The sequence below is a fragment of the Leuresthes tenuis genome, unplaced genomic scaffold (assembly GCF_036924035.1).
Source record: "Leuresthes tenuis unplaced genomic scaffold, fLeuTen1.0.hap1 SCAF_1, whole genome shotgun sequence".
NCBI lineage: Eukaryota > Metazoa > Chordata > Actinopteri > Atheriniformes > Atherinopsidae > Leuresthes > Leuresthes tenuis.
In genome coordinates, this window is record NW_027325355.1 from 26,076,336 (window position 1) to 26,097,939 (window position 21,604).

The window sequence follows — 21,604 nt, forward strand, 5'->3', positions numbered from 1 at the left end:
GAACATTACCGTGGACCAGAGACGGAACATTACCGTTAAACCGAAACAGAACATTATCGTGGACCAGAAACGGAACATTACCGTGAAACCGAAACAGAACATTATCGTGGACCAGACACGGAACATTACCGTGAAACCGAACATTATCGTGGACCAGAGATCGAACATTACCGTGGACCAGAGACAGAACATTACCGTGGACCAGAGACAGAACATTACCGTGGACCAGAGACCGAACTTTACCTTGAAACCGAACATTACCCTGGACCAGAGACAGAACATTACCATGGACCAGAGACAGAACATTACCGTGAAACAGAACATTATCATGGACCAGAAACGGAACATTACCGTGAAACAGAAACAGAACATTATCGTGGACCAGAAACGGAACATTACCGTGAAACAGAAACACAACATTACCGTGGACCAGAGACAGAACATTACCTTGAAACCAAAACAGAACATTATCGTGGACCAGAAACGGAACAATATTGTTGACCAGAGACAGAACATTACCGTGAAACCGAAACAGAACATTATCGTGGACCAGAAACGGAACATTATCGTGGACCAGAGACAGAACATTATCGTGGATCAGAGACAGAACATTATCGTGGACCAGAGACGGAATATTATCATGGACCAGAGACAGAACATTACCGTGAAACCTAAACAGAACATTATCGTTGACCAGAAACGGAACATTATCTTGAAACCGAACATTATCGTGGACCAGAAACACAAAATTATCGTGGACCAGAAATGGAACATTACCGTGAAACAGAAATACAACATTATCGTGGAACAGAGACGGAACATTACCGTGAAACCGAACATTACCGTGGACCAGAGACAGAACATTACCGTGAAACCGAAACAGAACATTATCGTGGACCAGAAACAGAACATTACCGTGAAACAGAGACGGAACATTACCGTGGACCAGAGACGGAACATTACCGTGGACCAGAGACGGAACATTACCGTGAAACCGAACATTATCGTGGACCAGAGACGGAACATTACCGTAAAACCGAACATTATCGTCGACCAGAAATCGAACATTATCGTGGACCAGAGACAGAACATTACCGTGGACCAGAAATGGAACATTACCGTGAAACCAAACATTACCATGGACCAGATACGGAACATTACCGTGGACCAGAAACAGAAAATTACCATGGACCAGACACAGAACATTACCGTGAAACAGAACATTATCATGGACCAGAAACGGAACATTACCGTGAAACAGAAACACAACATTATCGTGGACCAGAGACGGAAAATTACTGTGGACCAGAGACGGAACATTACCGTGGACCAGAACATTACCGTGGACCAGAACATTACCGTGAAACCGAACATTATCGTGAAACCGAGCATTATCGTGGACCAGAGACCGAACATTAACGTGAAACAGAAACACAACATTATCGTGGACCAGAGACGGAACATTACCGTGGACCAGAGACAGAACATTACCGTGGACCAGAGACCGAACATTACCTTGAAACCGAACATTACCGTGGACCAGAAACAGAAAATTACCATGGACCAGAGACAGAACATTACCTTGAAACCGAACATTACCGTGGACCAGAAACAGAACATTACCGTGGACCAGAGACCGAACATTACCTTGAAACCGAACATTACCGTGGACCAGAAACAGAAAATTACCATGGACCAGAGACAGAACATTACCGTGAAACACAACATTATCATGGACCAGAAACGGAACATTAACGTGAAACAGAAACACAACATTATCGTGGACCAGAGACGGAACATTACCGTGGACCAGAGACGGAACATTACCGTTAAACCGAAACAGAATATTATCGTGGACCAGAAACGGAACATTACCGTGAAACAGAAACACAACATTACCGTGGACCAGAGACCGAACTTTACCTTGAAACCGAACATTACCCTGGACCAGAGACAGAACATTACCATGGACCAGAGACAGAACATTACCGTGAAACAGAACATTATCATGGACCAGAAACGGAACATTACCGTGAAACAGAAACAGAACATTATCGTGGACCAGAAACGGAACATTACCGTGAAACAGAAACACAACATTACCGTGGACCAGAGACAGAACATTACCTTGAAACCAAAACAGAACATTATCGTGGACCAGAAACGGAACATTATCGTTGACCAGAGACAGAACATTACCGTGAAACCGAAACAGAACATTATCGTGGACCAGAAACGGAACATCATCGTGGACCAGAGACAGAACATTATCGTGGATCAGAGACAGAACATTATCGTGGACCAGAGACGGAATATTATCATGGACCAGAGACAGAACATTACCGTGAAACCTAAACAGAACATTATCGTTGACCAGAAACGGAACATTATCGTGAAACCGAACATTATCGTGGACCAGAAACACAAAATTATCGTGGACCAGAAATGGAACATTACCGTGAAACAGAAATACAACATTATCGTGGAACAGAGACGGAACATTACCGTGAAACCGAACATTACCGTGGACCAGAGACAGAACATTACAGTGAAACCGAAACAGAACATTATCGTTGACCAGAAAGGGAACATTACCGTGAAACAGAAACACAACATTATCGTGGACCAGAGATCGAACATTATCGTGGACCAGACACAGAACATTACCGTGGACCAGAAATGGAACATTACCGTGAAACCGAACATTATCGTGGACCAGAGACGGAACATTACCGTGAAACCGAACATTATCGTCGACCAGAAATCGAACATTATCGTGGACCAGAGACAGAACATTACCGTGGACCAGAAATGGAACATTACCATGGACCAGAGACACAACATTATCGTGGACCAGAGACGGAACATTACTGTGGACCAGAGACGGAACATTACCGTGGACCAGAACATTACCGTGGACCAGAACATTACCGTGAAACCGAACATTATCGTGAAACCGAGCATTATCGTGGACCAGAGACCGAACATTACCGTGAAGCCGAACATTATCGTGGACCAGATACGGAACATTACCGTGAAACAGAAACACAACATTATCGTGGACCAGAAACGGAACATTACCGTGAAACAGAACATTACCGTGAAACAGAAACAGAACATTAGCGTGGACCAGAGACAGAACATTACCGTGAACCAGAGACAGAACATTACCGTGAAACAGAAACGCAACATTACCGTGGACCAGAGACAGAACATTACCGTGAAACGGAAACAGAACATTACCGTGAAACCGAAACAGAACATTATCGTGGACCAGAAACGGAACATTATCGTGGACCAAAGACGGAACATTATCGTGGACCAGAGACGGAACATTACCGTGAAACCGAACATTATCGTGGACCAGACATAGAACATTACCGTGGACCAGAGACAGAACATTACCGTGAAACCGAAGCAGAACATTATCGTGGACCAGAAACGGAACATTATCATGGACCAGAGACAGAACATTATCGTGGACCAAAGACGGAACATTATCGTGGACCAGAAACGGAACATTACCGTGAAACAGAAACACAAAATTATCGTGGACCAGAAACGGAACATTACCGTGAACTAGAAACACAACATTATCTTGGACCAGAGATCGAACATTACCGTGGACCAGAGACAGAACATTACTGTGGATCAGAGACCGAACTTTACCTTGAAACCGAACGTTACCGTGGACCAGAGAGAGAACATTACCATGGACCAGAGACAGAACATTACCATGAAACAGAACATTATCATGGACCAGAAACGGAACATTACCGTGAAACAGAAACACAACATTATCGTGGACCAGAGAAGGAACATTACCGTGGACCAGAGACGGAACATTACCGTGAAACCGAACATTATCGTGGACCAGACACAGAACATTACCATGAAACCGAAACAGAACATTATCGTGGACCAGAAACGGAACATTACCGTGAAACAGAAAAACAACATTACCGTGGACCAGAGACAGAACATTACCTTGAAACCAAAACAGAACATTATCGTGGACCAGAAACGGAACATTATCGTGGACCAGAGACAGAACATTACCGTGAAACCGAAACAGAACATTATCGTGGACCAGAAACGGAACATTATCGTGGACCAGAGACAGAACATTATCGTGGATCAGAGACAGAACATTATCGTGGACCAGAAACGGAACATTATCATGGACCAGAGACACAACATTACCGTGAAACCTAAACAGAACATTATCGTTGACCAGAAACTGAACATTATCGTGAAACCGAACATTATAGTGGACCAGAAACACAACATTATCGTGGACCAGAAATGGAACATTACCGGGAAACAGAAAAACAACATTATCGTGGACCAGAGACGGAACATTACCGTGAAACCGAACATTACCGTGGACCAGAGACAGAACATTACCGTGGACCAGAGAAAGAACATTACCGTGAAACCGAAACAGAACATTATCGTGGACCAGAAACAGAAAATTACCGTGAAACAGAAACACAACATTATCGTGGACCAGAGACGGAACATTACCGTGAAACCGAACATTATCGTGGACCAGAGATCGAACATTATCGTGGACCAGAAACGGAACATTACCGTGAAACCGAACATTACCGTGGACCAGAGACAGAACATTACCATGGACCAGAGACAGAACATTACCATGAAACAGAACATTATCATGGACCAGAAACGGAACATTACCGTGAAACAGAAAAACAACATTATCGTGGACCAGAGACGGAACATTATCGTGGACCAGAAACGGAACATTATCGTGAAACCGAACATTATCGTGGACCAGAGACGGAACATTACCGTGAAACAGAAACACAACATTATCGTGGACCAGAACATTACCGTGAAACCGAACATTACCGTGAAACAGAAACACAACATTATAGTGGACCAGAAACGGAACATTACCGTGAAACAGAAACAGAACATTAGCGTGGACCAGAGACAGAACATTACCGTGAACCAGACACAGAACATTACCGTGAAACAGAAACGCAACATTACCGTGGACCAGAGACAGAACATTACCGTGAAACGGAAACAGAACATTACCGTGAAACCGAAACAGAACATTATCGTGGACCAGAAACGGAACATTATCGTGGACCAAAGACGGAACATTATCGTGGACCAGAGACGGAACATTACCGTGAAACCGAACATTATCGTGGACCAGACATAGAACATTACCGTGGACCAGAGACAGAACATTACCGTGAAACCGAAGCAGAACATTATCGTGGACCAGAAACGGAACATTATCATGGACCAGAGACAGAACATTATCGTGGACCAAAGACGGAACATTATCGTGGACCAGAAACGGAACATTACCGTGAAACAGAAACACAAAATTATCGTGGACCAGAAACGGAACATTACCGTGAACTAGAAACACAACATTATCTTGGACCAGAGATCGAACATTACTGTGGATCAGAGACCGAACTTTACCTTGAAACCGAACGTTACCGTGGACCAGAGACAGAACATTACCATGGACCAGAGACAGAACATTACCATGAAACAGAACATTATCATGGACCAGAAACGGAACATTACCGTGAAACAGAAACACAACATTATCGTGGACCAGAGAAGGAACATTACCGTGGACCAGAGACGGAACATTACCGTGAAACCGAACATTATCGTGGACCAGACACAGAACATTACCCTGAAACCGAAACAGAACATTATCGTGGACCAGAAACGGAACATTACCGTGAATCAGAAAAACAACATTATCGTGGACCAGAAACGGAACATTATCGTGGACCAGAGACAGAACATTACCGTGAAACCGAAACAGAACATTATCGTGGACCAGAAACGGAACATTATCGTGGACCAGAGACAGAACATTATCGTGGATCAGAGACAGAACATTATCGTGGACCAGAAACGGAACATTATCATGGACCAGAGACACAACATTACCGTGAAACCTAAACAGAACATTATCGTTGACCAGAAACGGAACATTATCGTGAAACCGAACATTATAGTGGACCAGAAACACAACATTATCGTCGACCAGAAATCGAACATTATCGTGGACCAGAGACAGAACATTACCGTGGACCAGAAATGGAACATTACCGTGAAACCAAACATTACCATGGACCAGATACGGAACATTATCGTGAAACCGAACATTATAGTGGACCAGAAACACAACATTATCGTGGACCAGAAATGGAACATTACCGGGAAACAGAAAAACAACATTATCGTGGACCAGAGACGGAACATTACCGTGAAACCGAACATTACCGTGGACCAGAGACAGAACATTACCGTGGACCAGAGACAGAACATTACCGTGAAACCGAAACAGAACATTATCGTGGACCAGAAACAGAACATTTCCGTGAAACAGAAACACAACATTATCGTGGACCAGAGACGGAACATTACCGTGAAACCGAACATTATCGTGGACCAGAGATCGAACATTATCGTGGACCAGAAACGGAACATTACCGTGAAACCGAACATTACCGTGGACCAGAGACAGAACATTACCATGGACCAGAGACAGAACATTACCATGAAACAGAACATTATCATGGACCAGAAACGGAACATTACCGTGAAACAGAAAAACAACATTATCGTGGACCAGAGACGGAACATTATCGTGGACCAGAATTGGAACATTATCGTGAAACCGAACATTATCGTGGACCAGAGACGGAACATTACCGTTAAACAGAAACACAACATTATCGTGGACCAGAGACGGAACATTACTGTGGACCAGAGACGGAACATTACCGTGGACCAGAACATTACCGTGGACCAGAACATTACCGTGAAACCGAACATTATCGTGAAACCGAGCATTATCGTGGACCAGAGACCGAACATTACCGTGAAGCCGAACATTATCGTGGACCAGATACGGAACATTACCGTGAAACAGAAACACAACATTATCGTGGACCAGAAACGGAACATTACCGTGAAACAGAACATTACCGTGAAACAGAAACACAACATTATAGTGGACCAGAAACGGAACATTACCGTGAAACAGAAACAGAACATTAGCGTGGACCAGAGACAGAACATTACCGTGAACCAGACACAGAACATTACCGTGAAACAGAAACGCAACATTACCGTGGACCAGAGACAGAACATTACCGTGAAACGGAAACAGAACATTACCGTGAAACCGAAACAGAACATTATCGTGGACCAGAAACGGAACATTATCGTGGACCAAAGACGGAACATTATCGTGGACCAGAGACGGAACATTACCGTGAAACCGAACATTATCGTGGACCAGACATAGAACATTACCGTGGACCAGAGACAGAACATTACCGTGAAACCGAAGCAGAACATTATCGTGGACCAGAAACGGAACATTATCATGGACCAGAGACAGAACATTATCGTGGACCAAAGACGGAACATTATCGTGGACCAGAAACGGAACATTACCGTGAAACAGAAACACAAAATTATCGTGGACCAGAAACGGAACATTACCGTGAACTAGAAACACAACATTATCTTGGACCAGAGATCGAACATTACTGTGGATCAGAGACCGAACTTTACCTTGAAACCGAACGTTACCGTGGACCAGAGACAGAACATTACCATGGACCAGAGACAGAACATTACCATGAAACAGAACATTATCATGGACCAGAAACGGAACATTACCGTGAAACAGAAACACAACATTATCGTGGACCAGAGAAGGAACATTACCGTGGACCAGAGACGGAACATTACCGTGAAACCGAACATTATCGTGGACCAGACACAGAACATTACCCTGAAACCGAAACAGAACATTATCGTGGACCAGAAACGGAACATTACCGTGAAACAGAAAAACAACATTATCGTGGACCAGAAACGGAACATTATCGTGGACCAGAGACAGAACATTACCGTGAAACCGAAACAGAACATTATCGTGAAACCGAAACAGAACATTATCGTGGACCAGAAACGGAACATTATCGTGGACCAGAGACAGAACATTATCGTGGATCAGAGACAGAACATTATCGTGGACCAGAAACGGAACATTATCATGGACCAGAGACACAACATTACCGTGAAACCTAAACAGAACATTATCGTTGACCAGAAACGGAACATTATCGTGAAACCGAACATTATAGTGGACCAGAAACACAACATTATCGTCGACCAGAAATCGAACATTATCGTGGACCAGAGACAGAACATTACCGTGAAACCAAACATTACCATGGACCAGATACGGAACATTACCGTGGACCAGAAACAGAAAATTACCATGGACCAGAGACAGAACATTACCGTGAAACAGAACATTATCATGGACCAGAAACGGAACATTACCGTGAAACAGAAACAACATTATCGTGGACCAGAGACGGAAAATTACTGTGGACCAGAGACGGAACATTACCGTGGACCAGAACATTACCGTGGACCAGAACATTACCGTGAAACCGAACATTATCGTGAAACCGAGCATTATCGTGGACCAGAGACCGAACATTACCGTGAAACCGAACATTACCGTGGACCAGAAACGGAACATTAACGTGAAACAGAAACACAACATTATCGTGGACCAGAGACGGAACATTACCGTGGACCAGAGACAGAACATTACCGTGGACCAGAGACCGAACATTACCTTGAAACCGAACATTACCGTGGACCAGAAACAGAAAATTACCATGGACCAGAGACAGAACATTACCGTGAAACAGAACATTATCATGGACCAGAAACGGAACATTAACGTGAAACAGAAACACAACATTATCGTGGACCAGAGACGGAACATTACCGTGGACCAGAGACGGAACATTACCGATAAACCGAAACAGAACATTATCGTGGACCAGAAACGGAACATTACCGTGAAACAGAAAAACAACATTATCGTGGACCAAAAACGGAACATTATCGTGGACCAGAGACAGAACATTACCGTGAAACCGAAACAGAACATTATCGTGGACCAGAGAAGGAACATTACCGTGGACCAGAGACGGAACATTACCGTGAAACCGAACATTATCGTGGACCAGACACAGAACATTACCCTGAAACCGAAACAGAACATTATCGTGGACCAGAAACGGAACATTACCGTGAAACAGAAAAACAACATTATCGTGGACCAGAAACGGAACATTATAGTGGACCAGAGACAGAACATTACCGTGAAACCGAAACAGAACATTATCGTGGACCAGAAACGGAACATTATCGTGGACCAGAGACAGAACATTATCGTGGATCAGAGACAGAACATTATCGTGGACCAGAAACGGAACATTATCATGGACCAGAGACACAACATTACCGTGAAACCTAAACAGAACATTATCGTTGACCAGAAACGGAACATTATCGTGAAACCGAACATTATAGTGGACCAGAAACACAACATTATCGTCGACCAGAAATCGAACATTATCGTGGACCAGAGACAGAACATTACCGTGGACCAGAAATGGAACATTACCGTGAAACCAAACATTACCATGGACCAGATACGGAACATTACCGTGGACCAGAAACAGAAAATTACCATGGACCAGAGACAGAACATTACCGTGAAACAGAACATTATCATGGACCAGAAACGGAACATTACCGTGAAACAGAAACACAACATTATTGTGGACCAGAGACGGAAAATTACTGTGGACCAGAGACGGAACATTACCGTGGACCAGAACATTACCGTGGACCAGAACATTACCGTGAAACCGAACATTATCGTGAAACCGAGCATTATCGTGGACCAGAGACCGAACATTACCGTGAAACCGAACATTACCGTGGACCAGAAACGGAACATTAACGTGAAACAGAAACACAACATTATCGTGGACCAGAGACGGAACATTACCGTGGACCAGAGACAGAACATTACCGTGGACCAGAGACCGAACATTACCTTGAAACCGAACATTACCGTGGACCAGAAACAGAAAATTACCGTGGACCAGAGACAGAACATTACCGTGAAACAGAACATTATCATGGACCAGAAACGGAACATTAACGTGAAACAGAAACACAACATTATCGTGGACCAGAGACGGAACATTACCGTGGACCAGAGACGGAACATTACCGTTAAACCGAAACAGAACATTATCGTGGACCAGAAACGGAACATTACCGTGAAACCGAAACAGAACATTATCGTGGACCAGACACGGAACATTACCGTGAAACCGAACATTATCGTGGACCAGAGATCGAACATTACCGTGGACCAGAGACAGAACATTACCGTGGACCAGAGACAGAACATTACCGTGGACCAGAGACCGAACTTTACCTTGAAACCGAACATTACCCTGGACCAGAGACAGAACATTACCATGGACCAGAGACAGAACATTACCGTGAAACAGAACATTATCATGGACCAGAAACGGAACATTACCGTGAAACAGAAACAGAACATTATCGTGGACCAGAAACGGAACATTACCGTGAAACAGAAACGGAACATTATCGTGAAACAGAAACAGAACATTATCGTGGACCAGAAACGGAACATTACCGTGAAACAGAAACACAACATTACCGTGGACCAGAGACAGAACATTACCTTGAAACCAAAACAGAACATTATCGTGGACCAGAAACGGAACATTATCGTTGACCAGAGACAGAACATTACCGTGAAACCGAAACAGAACATTATCGTGGACCAGAAACGGAACATTATCGTGGACCAGAGACACAACATTATCGTGGATCAGAGACAGAACATTATCGTGGACCAGAGACGGAATATTATCATGGACCAGAGACAGAACATTACCGTGAAACCTAAACAGAACATTATCGTTGACCAGAAACGGAACATTATCGTGAAACCGAACATTATCGTGGACCAGAAACACAAAATTATCGTGGACCAGAAATGGAACATTACCGTGAAACAGAAATACAACATTATCGTGGAACAGAGACGGAACATTACCGTGAAACCGAACATTACCGTGGACCAGAGACAGAACATTACCGTGAAACCGAAACAGAACATTATCGTGGACCAGAAACAGAACATTACCGTGAAACAGAGACGGAACATTACCGTGGACCAGAGACGGAACATTACCGTGGACCAGAGACGGAACATTACCGTGGACCAGAGACGGAACATTACCGTGAAACCGAACATTATCGTGGACCAGAGACGGAACATTACCGTGAAACCGAACATTATCGTCGACCAGAAATCGAACATTATCGTGGACCAGAGACAGAACATTACCGTGGACCAGAAATGGAACATTACCGTGAAACCAAACATTACCATGGACCAGATACGGAACATTACCGTGGACCAGAAACAGAAAATTACCATGGACCAGACACAGAACATTACCGTGAAACAGAACATTATCATGGACCAGAAACGGAACATTACCGTGAAACAGAAACACAACATTATCGTGGACCAGAGACGGAAAATTACTGTGGACCAGAGACGGAACATTACCGTGGACCAGAACATTACCGTGGACCAGAACATTAGCGTGAAACCGAACATTATCGTGAAACCGAGCATTATCGTGGACCAGAGACCGAACATTACCGTGAAACCGAACATTACCGTGGACCAGAAACGGAACATTAACGTGAAACAGAAACACAACATTATCGTGGACCAGAGACGGAACATTACCGTGGACCAGAGACAGAACATTACCGTGGACCAGAGACCGAACATTACCTTGAAACCGAACATTACCGTGGACCAGAAACAGAAAATTACCATGGACCAGAGACAGAACATTACCGTGAAACAGAACATTATCATGGACCAGAAACGGAACATTAACGTGAAACAGAAACACAACATTATCGTGGACCAGAGACGGAACATTACCGTGGACCAGAGACGGAACATTACCGTTAAACCGAAACAGAACATTATCGTGGACCAGAAACGGAACATTACCGTGAAACAGAAACACAACATTACCGTGGACCAGAGACCGAACTTTACCTTGAAACCGAACATTACCCTGGACCAGAGACAGAACATTACCATGGACCAGAGACAGAACATTACCGTGAAACAGAACATTATCATGGACCAGAAACGGAACATTACCGTGAAACAGAAACAGAAAATTATCGTGGACCAGAAACGGAACATTACCGTGAAACAGAAACACAACATTACCGTGGACCAGAGACAGAACATTACCTTGAAACCAAAACAGAACATTATCGTGGACCAGAAACGGAACATTATCGTTGACCAGAGACAGAACATTACCGTGAAACCGAAACAGAACATTATCGTGGACCAGAAACGGAACATTATCGTGGACCAGAGACAGAACATTATCGTGGATCAGAGACAGAACATTATCGTGGACCAGAGACGGAATATTATCATGGACCAGAGACAGAACATTACCGTGAAACCTAAACAGAACATTATCGTTGACCAGAAACGGAACATTATCGTGAAACCGAACATTATCGTGGACCAGAAACACAAAATTATCGTGGACCAGAAATGGAACATTACCGTGAAACAGAAATACAACATTATCGTGGAACAGAGACGGAACATTACCGTGAAACCGAACATTACCGTGGACCAGAGACAGAACATTACCGTGATACCGAAACAGAACATTATCGTTGACCAGAAACGGAACATTACCGTGAAACAGAAACACAACATTATCGTGGACCAGAGATCGAACATTATCGTGGACCAGACACAGAACATTACCGTGGACCAGAAATGGAACATTACCGTGAAACCGAACATTATCGTGGACCAGAGACGGAACATTACCGTGAAACCGAACATTATCGTCGACCAGAAATCGAACATTATCGTGGACCAGAGACAGAACATTACCGTGGACCAGAAATGGAACATTACCATGGACCAGAGACACAACATTATCGTGGACCAGAGACGGAACATTACTGTGGACCAGAGACGGAACATTACCGTGGACCAGAACATTACCGTGGACCAGAACATTACCGTGAAACCGAACATTATCGTGAAACCGAGCATTATCGTGGACCAGAGACCGAACATTACCGTGAAGCCGAACATTATCGTGGACCAGATACGGAACATTACCGTGAAAGAGAAACACAACATTATCGTGGACCAGAAACGGAACATTACCGTGAAACAGAACATTACCGTGAAACAGAAACACAACATTATAGTGGACCAGAGACGGAACATTACCGTGAAACCGAACATTATCGTGGACCAGAGATCGAACATTATCGTGGACCAGAAACGGAACATTACCGTGAAACCGAACATTACCGTGGACCAGAGACAGAACATTACCATGGACCAGAGACAGAACATTACCATGAAACAGAACATTATCATGGACCAGAAACGGAACATTACCGTGAAACAGAAAAACAACATTATCGTGGACCAGAGACGGAACATTATCGTGGACCAGAAACGGAACATTATCGTGAAACCGAACATTATCGTGGACCAGAGACGGAACATTACCGTGAAACAGAAACACAACATTATCGTGGACCAGAGACGGAACATTACTGTGGACCAGAGACGGAACATTACCGTGGACCAGAACATTACCGTGGACCAGAACATTACCGTGAAACCGAACATTATCGTGAAACCGAGCATTATCGTGGACCAGAGACCGAACATTACCGTGAAGCCGAACATTATCGTGGACCAGATACGGAACATTACCGTGAAACAGAAACACAACATTATCGTGGACCAGAAACGGAACATTACCGTGAAACAGAACATTACCGTGAAACAGAAACACAACATTATAGTGGACCAGAAACGGAACATTACCGTGAAACAGAAACAGAACATTAGCGTGGACCAGAGACAGAACATTACCGTGAACCAGACACAGAACATTACCGTGAAACAGAAACGCAACATTACCGTGGACCAGAGACAGAACATTACCGTGAAACGGAAACAGAACATTACCGTGAAACCGAAACAGAACATTATCGTGGACCAGAAACGGAACATTATCGTGGACCAAAGACGGAACATTATCGTGGACCAGAGACGGAACATTACCGTGAAACCGAACATTATCGTGGACCAGACATAGAACATTACCGTGGACCAGAGACAGAACATTACCGTGAAACCGAAGCAGAACATTATCGTGGACCAGAAACGGAACATTATCATGGACCAGAGACAGAACATTATCGTGGACCAAAGACGGAACATTATCGTGGACCAGAAACGGAACATTACCGTGAAACAGAAACACAAAATTATCGTGGACCAGAAACGGAACATTACCGTGAACTAGAAACACAACATTATCTTGGACCAGAGATCGAACATTACTGTGGATCAGAGACCGAACTTTACCTTGAAACCGAACGTTACCGTGGACCAGAGACAGAACATTACCATGGACCAGAGACAGAACATTACCATGAAACAGAACATTATCATGGACCAGAAACGGAACATTGCCGTGAAACAGAAACACAACATTATCGTGGACCAGAGAAGGAACATTACCGTGGACCAGAGACGGAACATTACCGTGAAACGGAACATTATCGTGGACCAGACACAGAACATTACCCCGAAACCGAAACAGAACATTATCGTGGACCAGAAACGGAACATTACCGTGAAACAGAAAAACAACATTATCGTGGACCAGAAACGGAACATTATCGTGGACCAGAGACAGAACATTACCGTGAAACCGAAACAGAACATTATCGTGGACCAGAAACGGAACATTATCGTGGACCAGAGACAGAACATTATCGTGGATCAGAGACAGAACATTATCGTGGACCAGAAACGGAACATTATCATGGACCAGAGACACAACATTACCGTGAAACCTAAACAGAACATTATCGTTGACCAGAAACGGAACATTATCGTGAAACCGAACATTATAGTGGACCAGAAACACAACATTATCGTGGACCAGAAATGGAACATTACCGGGAAACAGAAAAACAACATTATCGTGGACCAGAGACGGAACATTACCGTGAAACCGAACATTACCGTGGACCAGAGACAGAACATTACCGTGGACCAGAGACAGAACATTACCGTGAAACCGAAACAGAACATTATCGTGGACCAGAAACAGAACATTACCGTGAAACAGAAACACAACATTATCGTGGACCAGAGACGGAACATAACCGTGAAACCGAACATTATCGTGGACCAGAGATCGAACATTATCGTGGACCAGAAACAGAACATTACCGTGAAACCGAACATTACCGTGGACCAGAGACAGAACATTACCATGGACCAGAGACAGAACATTACCATGAAACAGAACATTATCATGGACCAGAAACGGAACATTACCGTGAAACAGAAAAACAACATTATCGTGGACCAGAGACGGAACATTATCGTGGACCAGAAACGGAACATTATCGTGAAACCGAACATTATCGTGGACCAGAGACGGAACATTACCGTGAAACAGAAACACAACATTACCGTGGACCAGAGACAGAACATTACCGTGAAACGGAAACAGAACATTACCGTGAAACCGAAACAGAACATTATCGTGGACCAGAAACGGAACATTACCGTGAAACAGAAACACAAAATTATCGTGGACCAGAAACGGAACATTACCATGAAACAGAAACAGAACATTATCGTGGACCAAAGACGGAACATTATCGTGGACCAGAGACGGAACATTACCGTGAAACCGAACATTATCGTGGACCAGACACAGAACATTACCGTGGACCAGAGACAGAACATTACCAAGAAACCGAACATTATCGTGGACCAGGAACGGAACATTACCGTGAAACAGAAACAAAAAATTATCGTGGACCAGAAACGGAACATTACCGTGATACAGAAACAGAACATTATCGTGGACCAGAGACGGAACATTACCGTGAAACCGAACATTATCGTGGACCAGAGATCGAACATTATCGTGGACCAGAGACAGAACATTACCGTGGACCAGAGACAGAACATTACCGTGGACCAGAGACAGAACATTACCGTGGACCAGAGACCGAACACTACCTTGAAACCGAACATTACCGTGGACCAGAAACAGAAAATTACCATGGACCAGAAACGGAACATTAACGTGAAACAGAAACACAACATTATCGTGGACCAGAGATCGAACATTACCGTGAAACCGAACATTATCGTGGACCAGAGATCGAACATTATCGTGGACCAGAGACAGAATATTACCGTGGACCAGAGACAGAACATTACCGTGGACCAGAGACAGAACATTACCGTGGACCAGAGACCGAACATTACCTTGAAACTGAACATTATCGTGGACCAGAGACAGAACATTATCGTGGATCAGAGACAGAACATTATCGTGGACCAGAGACGGAACATTATCATGGACCAGAGACAGAACATTACCGTGAAACCTAAACAGAACATTATCGTTGACCAGAAACGGAACATTATCGTGAAACCGAACATTATCGTGGACCAGAAACACAAAATTATCGTGGACCAGAAATGGAACATTACCGTGAAACAGAAATACAACATTATCGTGGAACAGAGACGGAACATTACCGTGAAACCGAACATTACCGTGGACCAGAGACAGAACATTACCGTGATACCGAAACAGAACATTATCGTTGACCAGAAACGGAACATTACCGTGAAACAGAAACACAACATTATCGTGGACCAGAGATCGAACATTATCGTGGACCAGACACAGAACATTACCGTGGACCAGAAATGGAACATTACCGTGAAACCGAACATTATCGTGGACCAGAGACGGAACATTACCGTGAAACCGAACATTATCGTCGACCAGAAATCGAACATTATCGTGGACCAGAGACAGAACATTACCGTGGACCAGAAATGGAACATTACCATGGACCAGAGACACAACATTATCGTGGACCAGAGACGGAACATTACTGTGGACCAGAGACGGAACATTACCGTGGACCAGAACATTACCGTGGACCAGAACATTACCGTGAAACCGAACATTATCGTGAAACCGAGCATTATCGTGGACCAGAGACCGAACATTACCGTGAAGCCGAACATTATCGTGGACCAGATACGGAACATTACCGTGAAAGAGAAACACAACATTATCGTGGACCAGAAACGGAACATTACCGTGAAACAGAACATTACCGTGAAACAGAAACACAACATTATAGTGGACCAGAAACGGAACATTACCGTGAAACAGAAACAGAACATTAGCGTGGACCAGAGACAGAACATTACCGTGAACCAGAGACAGAACATTACCGTGAAACAGAAACGCAACATTACCGTGGACCAGAGACAGAACATTACCGTGAAACGGAAACAGAACATTACCGTGAAACCAAAACAGAACATTATCGTGGACCAGAAACGGAACATTATCGTGGACCAAAGACGGAACATTATCGTGGACCAGAGACGGAACATTACCGTGAAACCGAACATTATCGTGGACCAGACATAGAACATTACCGTGGACCAGAGACAGAACATTACCGTGAAACCGAAGCAGAACATTATCGTGGACCAGAAACGGAACATTATCATGGACCAGAGACAGAACATTATCGTGGACCAAAGACGGAACATTATCGTGGACCAGAAACGGAACATTACCGTGAAACAGAAACACAAAATTATCGTGGATCAGAAACGGAACATTACCGTGAACTAGAAACACAACATTATCTTGGACCAGAGATCGAACATTACCGTGGACCAGAGACAGAACATTACAGTGGATCAGAGACCGAACTTTACCTTGAAACCGAACGTTACCGTGGACCAGAGACAGAACATTACCATGGACCAGAGACAGAACATTACCATGAAACAGAACATTATCATGGACCAGAAACGGAACATTACCGTGAAACAGAAACACAACATTATCGTGGACCAGAGAAGGAACATTACCGTGGACCAGAGACGGAACATTACCGTGAAACCGAACATTATCGTGGACCAGAAACGGAACATTACCGTGAAACAGAAACACAACATTATCGTGGACCAGAGAAGGAACATTACCGTGGACCAGAGACGGAACATTACCGTGAAACCGAACATTATCGTGGACCAGATACAGAACATTACCATGAAACCGAAACAGAACATTATCGTGGACCAGAAACGGAACATTACCGTGAAACAGAAAAACAACATTACCGTGGACCAGAGACAGAACATTACCTTGAAACCAAAACAGAACATTATCGTGGACCAGAAACGGAACATTATCGTGGACCAGAGACAGAACAATACCGTGAAACCGAAACAGAACATTATCGTGGACCAGAAACGGAACATTATCGTGGACCAGAGACAGAACATTATCGTGGATCAGAGACAGAACATTATCGTGGACCAGAAACGGAACATTATCGTGAAACCGAACATTATAGTGGACCAGAAACACAACATTATCGTGGACCAGAAATGGAACATTACCGGGAAACAGAAAAACAACATTATCGTGGACCAGAGACGGAACATTACCGTGAAACCGAACATTACCGTGGACAAGAGACAGAACATTACCGTGGACCAGAGACAGAACATTACCGTGAAACCGAAGCAGAACATTATCGTGGACCAGAAACAGAACATTACCGTGAAACAGAAACACAACATTATCGTGGACCAGAGACGGAACATTACCGTGAAACCGAACATTATCGTGGACCAGAGATCGAACATTATCGTGGACCAGAAACGGAACATTACCGTGAAACCGAACATTACCGTGGACCAGAGACAGAACATTACCATGGACCAGAGACAGAACATTACCATGAAACAGAACATTATCATGGACCAGAAACGGAACATTACCGTGAAACAGAAAAACAACATTATCGTGGACCAGAGACGGAACATTATCGTGGACCAGAAACGGAACATTATCGTGAAACCGAACATTATCGTGGACCAGAGACGGAACATTACCGTGAAACAGAAACACAACATTATCGTGGACCAGAGACGGAACATTACTGTGGACCAGAGACGGAACATTACCGTGGACCAGAACATTACCGTGGACCAGAACATTACCGTGAAACCGAACATTATCGTGAAACCGAGCATTATCGTGGACCAGAGACCGAACATTACCGTGAAGCCGAACATTATCGTGGACCAGATACGGAACATTACCGTGAAACAGAAACACAACATTATCGTGGACCAGAAACGGAACATTACCGTGAAACAGAACATTACCGTGAAACAGAAACACAACATTATAGTGGACCAGAAACGGAACATTACCGTGAAACAGAAACAGAACATTAGCGTGGACCAGAGACAGAACATTACCGTGAACCAGACACAGAACATTACCGTGAAACAGAAACGCAACATTACCGTGGACCAGAGACAGAACATTACCGTGAAACGGAAACAGAACATTACCGTGAAACCGAAACAGAACATTATCGTGGACCAGAAACGGAACATTATCGTGGACCAAAGACGGAACATTATCGTGGACCAGAGACGGAACATTACCGTGAAACCGAACATTATCGTGGACCAGACATAGAACATTACCGTGGACCAGAGACAGAACATTACCGTGAAACCGAAGCAGAACATTATCGTGGACCAGAAACGGAACATTATCATGGACCAGAGACAGAACATTATCGTGGACCAAAGACGGAACATTATCGTGGACCAGAAACGGAACATTACCGTGAAACAGAAACACAAAATTATCGTGGACCAGAAACGGAACATTACCGTGAACTAGAAACACAACATTATCTTGGACCAGAGATCGAACATTACTGTGGATCAGAGACCGAACTTTACCTTGAAACCGAACGTTACCGTGGACCAGAGACAGAACATTACCATGGACCAGAGACAGAACATTACCATGAAACAGAACATTATCATGGACCAGAAACGGAACATTGCCGTGAAACAGAAACACAACATTATCGTGGACCAGAGAAGGAACATTACCGTGGACCAGAGACGGAACATTACCGTGAAACGGAACATTATCGTGGACCAGACACAGAACATTACCCTGAAACCGAAACAGAACATTATCGTGGACCAGAAACGGAACATTACCGTGAAACAGAAAAACAACATTATCGTGGACCAGAAACGGAACATTATCGTGGACCAGAGACAGAACATTACCGTGAAACCGAAACAGAACATTATCGTGGACCAGAAACGGAACATTATCGTGGACCAGAGACAGAACATTATCGTGGATCAGAGACAGAACATTATCGTGGACCAGAAACGGAACATTATCATGGACCAGAGACACAACATTACCGTGAAACCTAAACAGAACATTATCGTTGACCAGAAACGGAACATTATCGTGAAACCGAACATTATAGTGGACCAGAAACACAACATTATCGTGGACCAGAAATGGAACATTACCGGGAAACAGAAAAACAACATTATCGTGGACCAGAGACGGAACATTACCGTGAAACCGAACATTACCGTGGACCAGAGACAGAACATTACCGTGGACCAGAGACAGAACATTACCGTGAAACCGAAACAGAACATTATCGTGGACCAGAAACAGAACATTACCGTGAAACAGAAACACAACATTATCGTGGACCAGAGACGGAACATTACCGTGAAACCGAACATTATCGTGGACCAGAGATCGAACATTATCGTGGACCAGAAACGGAACATTACCGTGAAACCGAACATTACCGTGGACCAGAGACAGAACATTACCATGGACCAGAGACAGAACATTACCATGAAACAGAACATTATCATGGACCAGAAACGGAACATTACCGTGAAACAGAAAAACAACATTATCGTGGACCAGAGACGGAACATTATCGTGGACCAGAAACGGAACATTATCGTGAAACCGAACATTATCGTGGACCAGAGACGGAACATTACCGTGAAACAGAAACACAACATTACCGTGGACCAGAGACAGAACATTACCGTGAAACGGAAACAGAACATTACCGTGAAACCGAAACAGAACATTATCGTGGACCAGAAACGGAACATTACCGTGAAACAGAAACACAAAATTATCGTGGACCAGAAACGGAACATTACCATGAAACAGAAACAGAACATTATCGTGGACCAAAGACGGAACATTATCGTGGACCAGAGACGGAACATTACCGTGAAACCGAACATTATCGTGGACCAGACACAGAACATTACCGTGGACCAGAGACAGAACATTACCAAGAAACCGAACATTATCGTGGACCAGGAACGGAACATTACCGTGAAACAGAAACAAAAAATTATCGTGGACCAGAAACGGAACATTACCGTGATACAGAAACAGAACATTATCGTGGACCAGAGACGGAACATTACCGTGAAACCGAACATTATCGTGGACCAGAGATCGAACATTATCGTGGACCAGAGACAGAACATTACCGTGGACCAGAGACAGAACATTACCGTGGACCAGAGACAGAACATTACCGTGGACCAGAGACCGAACACTACCTTGAAACCGAACATTACCGTGGACCAGAAACA